The sequence below is a fragment of the Macrobrachium rosenbergii genome, chromosome 6, assembly GCF_040412425.1.
Source record: "Macrobrachium rosenbergii isolate ZJJX-2024 chromosome 6, ASM4041242v1, whole genome shotgun sequence".
Classification (NCBI taxonomy): domain Eukaryota; kingdom Metazoa; phylum Arthropoda; class Malacostraca; order Decapoda; family Palaemonidae; genus Macrobrachium; species Macrobrachium rosenbergii.
This window is the reverse complement of record NC_089746.1, coordinates 2758917-2773187: the sequence shown is the minus strand read 5'-3', so window position 1 is coordinate 2773187 and position 14271 is coordinate 2758917. Positions and strand designations below refer to the sequence as shown.

The following is a 14271-nucleotide window of genomic DNA, read 5'->3' as shown; positions in this document are numbered from 1 at the left end:
ACAAATAGCACAAGGTACAAAGAAAGACCCAGTACTCTCAAAAGTAGTACAGAGTTTAATAACTGGCAGAGATATTTGTGCAGATGATGCCAATTGTAAACCATACAAAGAGATTTGGAATGAATTAAGTGTCACACAAGATTGTATTCTGAGAGGATCAAGAGTAGTGATTCCAAATGCATTAAGAAGTAAAGTTCTTTCAGAAATACGTGCAGACCACCAAGGTATAGTGAGATCCAAGCCAATTGCTATAACTTATGTTTGATGGCCAGGTGTTAATAGGGACATTGAAATTTTGGTTGAGAAGTGCATTAATTGTGCATCGCAACAAAATAATCCAATACAAACAAGAATGCACCCACAGGAATTACCCAGATACCCCTGGCAATGTGTGCATATAGATTTTGCAGGTTGATTTTTGGGATACTCATATCTAATATTAGTAGATTCATAGAGTAAGTGGCCAGAAGTTATACCAATGCAAACATCATCGGCAGTAACTATAAAATCACTCATGCAAATCTTCACAACACATGGTTTGCCAGAAAGAATAGTGACAGGCAATGGTCCACAGTTTACTTCACAAGAGTTTAAAGAATTTCTAAATGTAAGTGGTATACCATATGCATTATCAGCAACCTACCGTCCATCAACGAGTGGTGAGGCAGAAAGATTTGTTCAAACTTTCAAACATAATATGAAGCGTAGATAAGCAAACTCTGGTAATGTAGCATCTCATATTGCAAAGTTCCTATTATCCTATAGAACAACTGTACATAGTACTACAGGTGTAACGCCGTCATATTTGTTGATGGGGAGGAGGATCAGGAATAAGTTAGATCTTATGTATCCTAGTTTGCAGTCAGTTAAAACAGAAAGGTTATGATCAAGTAAAAAAACTTCCCCAAGATAATACATTTCACTCCTTCAAGTTATGTCATGGTAAGATCATACAATACGCCAGAAAAATGGGTACAAGGAGAAATTGACAGGAAGATAGGAAATTTACATTATGATGTTAATGTCAATGGAAAGATTGTGAAATGTCATGTTGATCAGTTTCAGTCCTTCAGTACAAATAATACAGAAGCACAAGTTTTAAATACCTCAGACTTCAATAACTCAGGTGTGCAAACTGCTCACTGTTGAACCACCAACTGTAAATACAGAGGAAAATCACGCAACAGCTCAGAGCACACCTATAGTACTCCCTAACAGAATGAGTAGAGGAAAACCTCCTGAAATCACAATTTTTTAAAGTACTGTAAATTATATTTTTCCTAACCATACAAACCTGAGGTACTTTACATTAGGAATTACTTACAGCGAAGCTGGAAACAGTTGTTAAAATTCTTGAACAAGGTGATTAGGCAGTATCTACCATCCAGTATGTGGGAGTCCCGCCTGCTGGGATGTAAACATTCCAATTTGCCTTTTGGCCCAGGTTTCAGATTGAGGGGTGGCATGAGGCAGGTATAAATGTAATGTAAAGGACCTCGGGTTTGCATAGTTAGGAAAAATACAATTTACTTTAAAAAATTGTGATTTGTTCCTACACAATATACAAACCATTGGTCTTTACATTAGGAAGACTCACTTGTTGGAAGAAGGAATCTGAGTGAGTCTCAAAAACTGACTGGTTTGCCACACCTGGGCTACTCTTTCTGGTTGAAAGAGTGAGGAGGAGTACCATGCCTCTGACATATTGATCAGAATGTAGGAAATATGAGATCAATTGTCAGACTTCTGGACCTTTCTGAATGAGTGAGGAATCATAACTCATACGCAAATAGGCTAGGAAGAATCTTAAGAGTCAGAGGCAGTAAGGTTTGTCTTATTGCCAGGGTCTCCTTCCTCCCCTTGTTAGAGGAAGGAGCGGGATTGCTTCTATGATTCTAGGAAAGAAAAATAGATCGGGTGCTCAATGTGAAAGCTTACCACATCAGACGCCAGTTCCAGCAAGTGTTCGTTCAAGGCCCATTCTTTCCCCGAAGGGAGAGAAGCAGGGGGACAAGGAAGGAAGAGGAGGAGAGGCCAGTCACTCTCGTAATCCCTCTCACTTCCAGAACCGTACACTTTAGGTAAGATGCTACCTGTCCTCTTATTGGAGCTGGGTAAGAAAACACAAATTGTTGAGTAGCCACAACAGGTCCAAGGAAAGTGGGTTCCACAGACTTGTGGGCAAAAACCCAACAGTGGAAGGACATAAATGTGGTCTGATGAGACCACATCTCTGTTTTCAGACCAACAGTAACTTCCGGAATGCAAGGGATGGACTAAGCCATTGACTTCATGAAATCTTGAGCAGAGTGTACAGGTGTCGTTAACATCAGCTGCAGAGTACTGTACGCCCTTCTGATCGTCTCACGAGACCAGAAAGAAAGGTGAGTCCTTGGACACTTTTCTCTTGGGTGAGTTGGTACTAGCGCAATGTCGTCGAAATCCATTAGAGATGTTGAGACTTCTTCGGAAAGTACCGCAGCACACTAACAGGACAAAGCAGTGACTGATCTGGATCATCGACTACAAAGTCCAAGGGGTAGGGGATCATGAAGAACTTGAACCTGGCAACAGGTGTCGATGGGTTCAGAGTTCACTACGACATCCAAGACGGAGTCAAACTACTGATCCCCATCCCTTGAATGCTCACAGCAAAGATGGTCCATGAAGATCGTCTATCCTCTTCTCCAATGCTGGAGCAAGATGAGAGATGGTCTTGAGAATCGGAACTCTGTCTGATGACTCTTACAAGGGCTCGTGTGGAGCATGAGACAGGAACCCTAAACGAGAGTCACATGCTGCCCAGGGGCCTGAGGCCCCTGGAAGGGCAAGACTGATCGAAGCTTCTCATCAGTAGCTAAATCTCGACTAAGGAGAAAAGGGCTACTTTCTGGTGAAAGACTAGGCTGAATGTGGACCCAAGTCTTCATATCTGAACCTGAGAGAAGCTGTGCCAAGCTGGTAGAAAAGTGGACAAACACTGGCATACACATGTGCACAGAAACTCGGACACTGGTCACTCTGGCACTGGGCACTCGAGCATTGTACATCTATTTTTCACTGGACGATCGGATCCCACTGGGTTCTTGTATCCCACAGGGCACTCGGATCCCACTGGGCACTCAGATCCCACTGGGTGTTCGGATCCCACTGGGCGTTTGGATCCCACTATACAATTGGATCCCGCTGGGCGCTCGGATTCCACCGGGCGTTCAGAACACTTCTTAGAAGAGGAAGCCTGTTTCGGCGCCAAACACTGGCACTCTACCACTGAAGCAGCAGGAGACAAACAACTGAGGTTGTCCCAAAAGCTACAGGAAGGTTTGGGACAATGCTCCTGTGTTCTGGTCTGCTTACATGGAAGTGGAGAAGCGTGCCCAGCAGAGAATATGTGCCTTTTCAATGGCCTGGATGCACTCGAAAAATGCCAACTGCATCCCTTGCCTGCACTGGAATCTGAATCACTGGACGATAACGCATACACTCTGAGTTGGATACCTTTCCAGTGGCTGCCCACCGAGTCCTGGAATCCACGTACAACAAGCTTGGCCAAGAGGGCAACTACCCATGGGCAAACCTCACCAACCTCCCTTGGACCTCCAGTTTGCCTCTTCCCAGGTTTAGGGGTCTGACAGGGACCTTTGTCTAGGAGCATCAATGGGACGAATAGTCACCTCCTCCACAGACACTACACTTGCACCATGATCACTAACAATCATCTTGTCCATGAGACCTCTGACTGAAGCCCCAATTTGGGCTACAGTATTAACCAAAAGACTAAATTTCTGGTCTATCTTGGCTTTGAGGCAGGTGATGGCATTGGGTTCGGAAGGTTGGGAGCTAGGTAACAGAGTTGCTGGAAAAGTCGGAGGACTGGTAATAGGGGAAAAAGCAGTCACAGGTGTAGAAAGAGCAGGTACATCAGGAGAACCCTGGCTAGCAGAACCCCTAGCTTTGGCTCTAGTGGCCACCTTTCTCTGCCTATTTCTTTCAAGTTTGTCCAAATGTGTAATCAAAGCCTTCCACTTCTCCTGATCCCAATCCCTACATTCTTCACAAGTTAGATCAGAAGAGCAAATTTACCTCTGCAATGACAGCACATAAGTATGACAGTCATATTTGGCTGACTTAAGTCTGGTGTCGCAGCCATTGCTGCAAAACCGGATACTGGTCAAACTAGAATCGGACATAATAAAAGTCACAATCAGGAAAAGTCAAATCTAGATAAGCTAATATAATTAGCGTGAATGCTACCAAAGTACTGTAGAGAACACTTCACCAAAGACAGCGATAACCACAACCATCCGCTGAAACAAAATCCAAACAAAAGCTACTCAAACAACCGATGATCAGTCATTGACCGGCAGAAATGAATTGAGCTCTTCTTCTGTGTTGTACCTATCCTTCCCCAAAAGTGGGTGGGGCAAGTTACCTACACCAAAACAATACAATGTTACTGCAAATTTCAAATTTAAGCTGCCACAATAGTTGGAAACTAACAGCCATGTAGTTACTTGGTATGTTACTTATATAAAAGATGATGTTCTGCACTGCATACTGAATAAAGTAATTATAGGATTGAATCGTAACAGATAACAATGCCATCAACAGGAAAGCAATGTCCTATTTTGCCAGTTCTCTGCAACTGTCTATAGTGTACCCCCACTCATTTCAGAGTAATAGACCCTTTTTTTTCACGTATGATTCAGTACATTTGTTGAAATTTATCAGGAATAATTGGCTTGGACACCAAGATATACTGTAAAGAAAACAATGAAGTTCCTACTTGTAAGGTGTCAAAGAAACGAGCAGGTAAAAGTTACTGCTACTTTATTACAGATCCAGGCAGTTTATATTGCGGCCGACTGACGCCGGGCCGTGAGAGACAATGGAATTGACTGTGACCTGAGGTCGAAACAATAAACAATAATATGCAGTGAACGAGTACAAATTACAATACAAAACATACAGAGCTACAATATGGATACAGTCTTGATGCCTGTGAATGAAGAAACATGTGATACACAATGTGTGACATTTGTATAAATATGCATAAAGTAAAAATGATTAAAATGTGTGACCTGGCACGTTTTAGGCGTGACTAATTGAGCTTGAAGAAAATGGGAAGTCACCAAAGAAAACAAGCTCAGCGGAGACTTAATTAATGGCGCCGAAACACTATCCTGGCGCCGATGTGGTGACTTTACAAATACTCCCAAGACGAGGGACGCGTCTGACTAATCCCTATCTGCTGGGACGCTGAAGGGTGCGCGGCTCCTTGAAGATAACGGAGGGGCCTCCCGCCTGTGAGGCTGCTGGTTGGGCGGTCCTTCCTGGGGCGGCCGCGCCCTGCGGGGTGAGGGCGTGCTGGAGTGCGGTTTGGGCGGAAGGGGTGCTGCGTCGCTGCCGGGACTCTCCGACAGGAAGGCGGGCTTTAACCGGTCTATGGAAACCCAGTCGTTCCTTGCCTGGGAGTGCCAGCTGGAACGCCTTGCTGTTTCGCTCCAGCACGCGGAAGGGTCCCCTGTAGGGCTTAGTTAGTGGTGGACGGACGGCGTCGACTCTGACGAAGACGCGTGGGTGGCGGATGACAGCTGTGGCGGCATGAAGGTGGTTGCTTTGTCGATGTATGAGCGCCTGCAAGGGGCGAACTTGCCGGCCACGTCGCGGAGCCTCTGCAGTGATGGGGAGTGGCGTTCATCCGTCACGAGCTCTCCGGCACCACAAGGGTTCCCCATAGGTTTGTTCAGCTGCGGATGGGGTGCCGTCGGCTCTGGGGGCGTCCTCAACCCGAGGAGGACCCACGGCAGCTGATGTTTCCAGTCCTCGGCGGTGCAGCGGGCCATGAGGGATGACTTTGAGGACCTGTGGAACCGTTCAACCAGGCCGTTGGCCGCTGGGTTGTACGCTGTGGTGGTGTGGTGCGTGGTTCCCAGCAGTTGAGCCAGGCAGACCACAACTCGGAGAGGAAAGCGGGCCCCTGTCGGTTGTGATGTGGTCCGGGCGCAGCAGCTAACCCAACTGGAGAGCAGGGCCTCGGCGCGCGCGCTGGCGGTGGCTTCTTGCATGGGTGTGGCTTGGGCCACCTCGTCGAACGGTCTACCACCGTCAGAGTATCTGGATCTGCCTGATGGGGAAGGGCCCGACGACGTCGATGTGGATGTGGCCGGCGGCGCCTGGCTGTGGGAACTCGCCTACCCCGACTGCGTGTGACGACCCACCTTACTGGTCTGGCACTGCAGGCACTGTTTTGCCCAGGCTGTGGCGCCCTTTGCACCCGTGCCAGACGAACTTTTGAAAGCAGTTTGGCGTGGTCCTGCCGGAGGGGTGAGAGGCCGTGAATTATGTCGAATACCTGGCGGCGGCGTGAGGCTGGAACCAAGGCGGGGGCTGACCTGTGCTGATGTCACAGAGCAAGCTGGGGCCTCGGGGCGAGGGGGTCACGTCCCGCCACTTGAGGGATGTGATGGCTGCGGTATGCTGGGGTTTCTGGGTCAGCGGCCTGTTCTCTGGCAAGGTCCTGGTAATCTACACCAAGCTGCACTGCGTTCAACTCGACTCTGGAGAGGCGTCTGCTACGGGATTTTTCTTGCCGGGAGGTACCTGACGGAACAGGTAAATTCGGCTATGGCTGAGAGGTGGCGCTGCTGTCTGGAAGACCATGCGTCCCCCTGCTTCGTGAAGCCGTGAACCAGTGGCTGGTGGTCTGTGAAGATTGTGAAGGCGTCCTCCAGGAGGAACTTGAAGTGCCGAACTGCGGTACATCGCGCCAGAGTTCCCTGTCGAAGGTGCTGTAGCGGTCTCTGCGGGACTGAACTTTGCTGAAGAAGGCGATGGGCTGGGGGCGCCGTTGATGATTTGCTCCAGAACAGCACCGCAGGCGACGTTACTGGCGTCTGTCGTCAGCTGGAGGGGAGCCTTGGGATCCTGGTGTGCCAAGGCGGTTGCCTTGGTGAGGGCGGCCTTCGCAAGGAAAAGGCCTGCTGCTGGCTGGGTCCCCAAGACAGGGACTTCGGTTGGCCTTTTAGGACTTCCGTCAGGGGGCCGTGGTGTGCGCGATCCGGCGATGAACCGCCTGTAGAAGTTTACCATCCCACGGAACTCCTGGACGGCCTTGATGGAGGTGGGTGTCGGGAACTTGGCTACGGCTGCCACTTTCGATGTAAGAGGGCGGACGCCTGTCGGAGACACCTCGTGACCCAGGAATTCTGCTTTCTGGACGCCGAAGGTACACTTGTCGAAACGGACGACGAGGCCGTTCTCTTGGAGGCGCTGGAGGACTGCTTTGATGTGTCTCTGGTGTTCGCTGTGAGACCTGGAAAATATGAGAATGTCGTCGACGTAGCAGACGCAGAATTTTAGGTCCCCCAGGATGCTGTCCATGAGCCGCTGGAAGGTGGCCCCGGCGTTCTCAGCCCGAAGGTGGAGAAGCGAACACATAGGACCCGAAGGCGTGATGATGGCTGTCTTTGGTATGTCTCTGGCGCAACAGGTACCTGGAAATAAGATTTAAGAAGGTCCAATTTAGTGAATATTTTGGCCCCGTGAAAGGAGGCCGTGAGGTCTTGCATGTTGGGTAGAGGGTAGTGGTCGGGCTCTGTTGCAATGTTGAGCCGCCTGTAGTCGCCGCAGGGTCTCCAGGAGCCGTCCGGTTTCTGCACCATGTGGAGGGGGGAGGCCCATGGACTGGAGGCTTTCCTGCAGATGCCCATCTGTTCCATCTCCGCGAATGCTTTTTTCGCCTCCTGAAGGCGCTGAGGGGGAAGCCTGCGGAACTTCGCATGTGTCGGGGGCCCTTTAGTCACTATATGGTGGTATATGCCGTGCTTGGCTGGGGCCCCGGGGACTTGGCGAAGCTCAGGCTTAAATATCTCAGGGAACTCCGACAGTAGGTGTGCATACTGGTGGGGGGCGACGGCGCTGATGGTGGGTCTGGGTCCCGCCGTTAATGGGAGAGACCGGCAGGAGTCGGTATCGAGGAGGCGCTTTGCGCCCACGCCGACTAGCAGGCCAAAGTGCGCCAGAAAATCGGCCCCCAGGAGTGGGGTTCCTACGCTCATGACGATGAAGTCCCAGGAGTAACTCTGGCCAAGGATGGAGATCGACAGGAGCCTGGTGCCGTAGGAGAGGATGGGGTTCCGTTGGCGGCCGTCAGGAAAGCGGCGGGTCTGGTGTCTGGTTGCGGTCCTCTCTGGATGCTGGGAAGACCGATTTAAAGGCCCCTGTGTCGACCAGCATCATCCTGCCGGAGACGGTGTCGCGGACGTAAAAACCTACTGTTTTTGAGGCCCTGGGTTCTTCGGCTGCCATGGCGGCCTGTCCTGCTGGCTGCCGCCACCCCCGTTTTTTGAACGGGCGAATGAGCAGGGCGGCAGGCAGTTTCGGGCGCCCTTTCCGAACCACTTGTGGTAGCGACAGAAGCCCGGGACCTCCATCTGCTGTGGTTCGGTGGACGTCTGTTGGCGATGGCGTTGACGGGCTGCTCGTCCTCTTCAGGCTGGACGGGCTGACCAGCTGTGGGCCGGTTTTAGCCGCTGTGAAGCCTTGACGGAGTCTGTGAGGTGTTGCGCCGCCTCTATGAGGTCATCGACAGGCATGGTGTAGGGGTGAGCGATCTGGTTGCGTACCTCCGGGAGGAGTTGGCGAAGTAGATTTCCGTATGAAGCTTATCTCCTGCCGCTTCTTTGTGCCACCCAAGTCTGGTAGTGACAGGAGATCTACGACCATGCCCCAAGCGTCTCTTGAATTGAGGTCGTGGCGTGGGTTTATGGCAAGGTCGATAGCACGGGCGGCCCGCCGGCGATGGGCAGGAGCAAGCTTCGAGGAGGAACTTTTTGTGGTGCTGTATGTGAGGTGTGTGTTTCGGTACCCGCGATGAGTTTTCTGTACACGTCCTCCGGAAGGGCGTTGAGCACTGTGTCGGCCTGTAGGATTTCGTCCGTCAGGTCCGCGATTCTGAAGTGGCTCTCCACCCTGCGCAGCCACATCGATGGGTTCCCCTGCGTAAACGGGCGGCAGCTTTACGGTGAGGGCGGCCCGCGATTGTGTTGCCCGGCCGTCGTGTGTTCGGGCGCTGGTGTGGAGTTGCGGGAGGCCTCGATGCGGGGGCAGGCGCGGGTGTGATGGGAGGTAGGTAAACCTCCGAGTCCAGCGGGTCCACGTTTAACGGCCTGAAGGAGGATATCGCGTCCATGCTCGCTCCTGACCCCTTACTGGAGTGGGGTACTCGGCGTCAGTACGCACTTTTGTGCGCCGTGTGGTTCCGCTAGTGACGCTGGTGGGGTGCGCCGACGAGTCAGCACGCTCAAACGCTGGTTACAGCGCCGTGTTTAGGCCGCTAAGAGCGTTTTGGAGAAATCCTGGAGCCAAGACTAAGTCGCCGTGTGAGTCCGCTAATGGCTCCGGGATACTCGGGGTCACCACTGTAAGGTGTCAAAGAAACGAGCAGGTAAAAAGTTACTACTACTTTATTACAGATGCAGGCAGCTTATATTGCGACCGACTGGCGCCGGGCCGCGAGAGACAATGGAATTGACTGTGACCTGAGGTCGAAACAATAAACAATAATATGCAGTGAACGAGTACAAATTACAATACAAAACATACAGAGCTACAATATGGATACAGTCTTGATGCCTGTGAATGAAGAAACATGTGATACACAATGTGTGACATTTGTATAAATATGCATAAAGTAAAAATGATTAAAATGCGTGACCTGCCACGTTTTAGGCGTGACTAATTGAGCTTGAAGAAAATGGGAAGTCACCAAAGAAAACAAGCTCAGCGGAGACTTAATTAATGGCGCCGCCGAAACACTATCCTGGCGCCAATGTGGTGACTTTACAGGTTCTCCTTTGATGGAAATCATATTTTAGAGAATGAAATTCATTATGCACCATCTGGCTCTTTGAAAAAACTTCAAGAGACAGAAGATGGTTTACTCTTGAAACACATATAAACTGCCATTAAAAGTCTTATCCCCCTCCACCTTGAGAAACAAAATGTTCATTTAGTTTTACAAATATTCAATGAGTATCTCATTCAAGCTTTATTACTCTTGGAAAAAATCGGTGTGCCTTTTTATTCAGAAGTTGTGTCAACAAAATATTCCCCGCAGGGATGTTGCCTACCAAACCTTCCATGTAGGCAGGTTTACAGATCAGTAGGAATAACAGGCGAGAGTAATGACTTTCGTGATGGTTCTGATTCAAAATGATATTACTATTTCCTTTATTGCATGTCTTTTATTGTTGAGGAATACACTATACCTTGCTTGTTTAATAAATTAGAGTTATGAAACTAAGAAACTGGTGAAGCCAAGCGATGCATCGTTCACTCTCTCATCTTCTAGACTTCGTGTAGGTCAGACGTGTTCTTGTGTGTGTCATAGATCGGCCATGAGGCCTTAGATAATTATAGTGTTTCTGATCCAATTTAATAGATGCCCATCTCGGCCTTTGTATTGATTTGCAACCTGTAACAAAATAACACAACATTAGTGAACCCGATGGATAAAACGTAGGCTCAATTAAATTGCGATTTCAGTGATTTTGTAGGAACTTAATGTAACTTTTGCGCCTTGACTTCAGCCCCCACGTGTTCTAGAATTCATCTTTTGTTCTTTGTTCAGTTCGTATGCTAGCAAACTTAACGTAAGTTATCGGTATCCAAAGCCTACGTTACTTCATTGTAAAATGAAAGCGCTAAATGTCTCAGTGTATATCCTCGTCTGTGACTGTTGTGATTTATTTACTTTTATGCATTCTCATATCTTGCTTGATGACTTCGTTGTCAATAAATTTCCTTGTAAACCAAGCTATAGTTTGAAATAATGTCAAGTTATTGTAAATTTGCCTATATTTTTCAAAAACCAAGCTATAGTTTGAATTAATGTCAAGTTATTGTAAATTTGCCTATATTTTTCATATTAACATAATATTACTTAGTTTGGGCATATTTTTTGTACTATAGATTATTTTTAATAATTAAAATTAGAAAATCCACTCATGTTTAGTGTTGCCACCACTTTGTTTGCCTGGTTCGAAGCCATTTTCTAATGACTGAGTATCCCTGCCCAGAACAACAGGTGTGAATCAGTGTAAGCTGAGCTATTGTCGAAGCAAAGTTCTTGACATTTGGTCCTTCGACAACGGATACTCAGGTAACGATCCAGGATGCACGTGGTCAGGCTATGCCATTCCAGGTGGCATTAACTAGACATTCCCAGCTGCCTCCTGTCTTGCCGGTTATGGAAGGAGTTGCAGAGATCTTCAGGAAACCAGGTGGCCTCACCACACATTTTGACAGTACAGTACTGTAATGTGGAATTCTGGACACATACATATGATTTTGTTGTCTTGTACATCAGGGGTAACGATTTAGCAGTGGACGAGCCCAAAACCGTTTGGGATAAAATTGAGTACTTAGCTGAGAGAGTAAGGCCTTTAACTCGAACACTGGCGATCTGCAGTGCCGAATTGTGAGATTACCCAGCATGTAATTGTTTTAACATAATAACAGATTTATAACTCCCGAGTGCATAACTTGAATGCCCAAATTTGTAATTTGTAAATATTGCAATAGGCATAAGAATTATGGTGTCAGACAAGTATCCATGAATGCAACCTTGTACCGCTATGGTAAAGCAAGTGACAAAGTACACCTCAACGAGAAGGTACAAGGCATTTTCCTCAATAGTTTGATGCGTCTAATTTAACATAATGTAACATAAATTCGAAAGCTGATTAATTGAGATTGTAAAATTTAACCCTTTCTTAGTATTTTGATTCCCCAATTAGCACAGTCAAGATGGAGGCTAAAGCAACAGCTCTTATAACCCACCTCGGTCATCAAGTCAAAGAGTCCGACCGAGAACTGTTACGGACTCGACCTGGAGAGATGTATCAGGATCTCATCAAAAATATTGACTGAGATCATGACAAACTTACCAACATTTTTAGGTCTGGTGTTAAGTCAGAGGATGTCTCTTATGAAGGGGTTTGCATTATGAAAATATAAGCAAACATTCACACATAATCAAATAGCACAGAAAAAACAACAAAAGGAAAGCAAATGGCAGTTGGGCAGAGAAACGCAGAGACGTCTTCACATGATGGCGACTGAAAGCAAAGTGGAGTGCAGACTGACGAGTGGGTGGGGCTTCCCTTCTACCGTTGGTACCTAATGACCTTATTTGAAGGTTAACATTCGCAAGCAGAATTCTATGTAGACCAAAGGTTTGTATTTGTGTAGGAACAATCAAGTATTTGTATTTTTTAAATGAACATTACCTTTCCATTTTATAGCTAATTCCCATGTTTGAAAAAGGAGGTGGGCAAGGGGGAATCAGCCAACCCTTTAAAGGCTGCTTAGTAACAAAAGATTTTGTACAAAACAGTGTTTATTTACCCAGTAAATTCAATCCATTGGCTATTATTGCCACCTTAGGAGGATTGTCACTCAGGTACAAGATCCTCATCATGAAGATAAATGAGGTCTCTTTGGAGGGTAACCCCCTTCAACAGAATGAGGGGTAGGGTTACTGTGACAAAACCCTGCAGAGCCAACAATGGATGACTAACAAGTATATATGTACAAAAAGGTATACTTCTAATACTCAACACTGAGTACCTCCAAGCATCCCAAAAACTACAACCAGGTTTAAAAACAGTAGGCCAAAAAAGGCTACCTATTGACTCAGGACATAATATCCCCTGCACAAACCAGAGGAGTTAATGCTCTGCAATATAATCACATAAATCTCCACACCACAAAGATAAACCAAAGCAAATACAAGATTACTCTGCCACTGAGTGACTTCAATATCTGAACCAAGGATAAGATCTTTCCAAATTTAAACGTTGTAGCCATTGCTCACATGTCAAGTGGCTTACTTTCCACTACAGATAGAAATTAGCATGAAAGTCCTTAACCAGGACCTAATGAAAAAGACATTACATTCCTACTCTTCAGAGGCTCTGGTTTCTGAATCATACTGTATACAGAATCTTTACATCAGGTTTAATCCTTTTAGTGCAATTCCAACAATTCTTAAAGTCAGTGCTGGACCCCAAGGGGTCAAGTTCCTCAAGCCCTAGTGAATCCTGGCTAGGTAAAGATACTGTTGTAAAGGGCCTAGACCAAAACTGTACTTAGCCCAAAATAAGGCAAAAATAATTGCCTAGTCTTTAGCAAAGCCTACCTTATCTGAATACGATTGAGGCTCCCTCACTCTTTAGCTGTGTCTAAGGCTACTGTGAAGATTCCATAGAAACTTCTTTACAAGGACTAAACAGTTCACAGGGCGACAAAATAATGAATTGAAGAACCACACGGAGATTCCAAATATGTAGCAGAGACTTGGGAAACTCCACCTCAACACCTTGAAAAACATCTGGTTGTCTTTGTCCTCAGACAAGCCTATAGCCAAAGCCAACTGGCCCTTTAGCCTTAAAAGGCTGCCACCAAGAAGTTTCCTCATGCTTGAGAAACAACAGAAACCTAACCATGTTGTTTATAGAGATATCGCTACTGGAAACCCCTTAATGTGGGACCATGACTTACACCCTGGTCGAAAAAAGCCACAATACACGGAAAAGCTGAAGACAGTCTAGGCTTCTCACTAGAATCTAACTGATACTTATACTAATCTTAAACTATGAAAGATCCTTAGCTTCCGGGGATTGAAGTGAAACTCATCAAAGCAAAAGGTAACTTTCCTCGACAAGGTAGCTTTAATCAATGCTTACTACCTAGAGGAAGTAGCTGAAACTCGCTTAAATACTTCCAGGAAGAGTCAAAGCATCACTGCTGCCAAGCCGATCCATTACGGTAAAATTAAAGAAGAAAAAATGTCAGGAGACTCCTCTTATTCTTACCTGAGCGATCCTATCGGAGAATGAATTCTAGAGCTAGAACTGGCACTGGCACCAATAATGCTGGACTTGGCGCTGGTAATTCTGAAATTGGCGCCACTAAGGAAGGTCTTGACGCCACTAACGCTGGTCTTGACGCTGCTCACATCATTAGAGCCACCGACACCAGACCGAACAGAGGAAAGAGACAACAGGCACAGATCCACACTGCTTTCTGACATGTCCTGGTTCCCCATTACTCCAAGCCAGGAAGGTGTAAAACAGGATGTGCCAAGGACAAGGCAAGAAAATAGTGGGGTCGCTGACCCTTCCTCCAACTAATAATGATAACAAGAATATCCCGCAAAACTTATGCCAAGTGAACATAAAAAATTACTCCATCCTATCAAATCTA

At 47.0% G+C, this 14271-nt stretch overlaps 1 protein-coding gene across 1 annotated transcript in view; it reads right to left on the bottom strand.

Annotated features, from left to right (window-relative positions):
- Positions 1 to 10227: 10227 nt before the first annotated feature.
- LOC136839115 (uncharacterized) overlaps positions 10228 to 14271 on the bottom strand; it is a 42020-nt gene continuing 37976 nt past the window's right edge. The window contains exon 3 of the transcript XR_010853210.1: positions 10228 to 10477. The gene's annotated coding sequence lies outside the window, so the exon portion shown is untranslated. The remainder of the gene's footprint in view (positions 10478 to 14271) is intronic.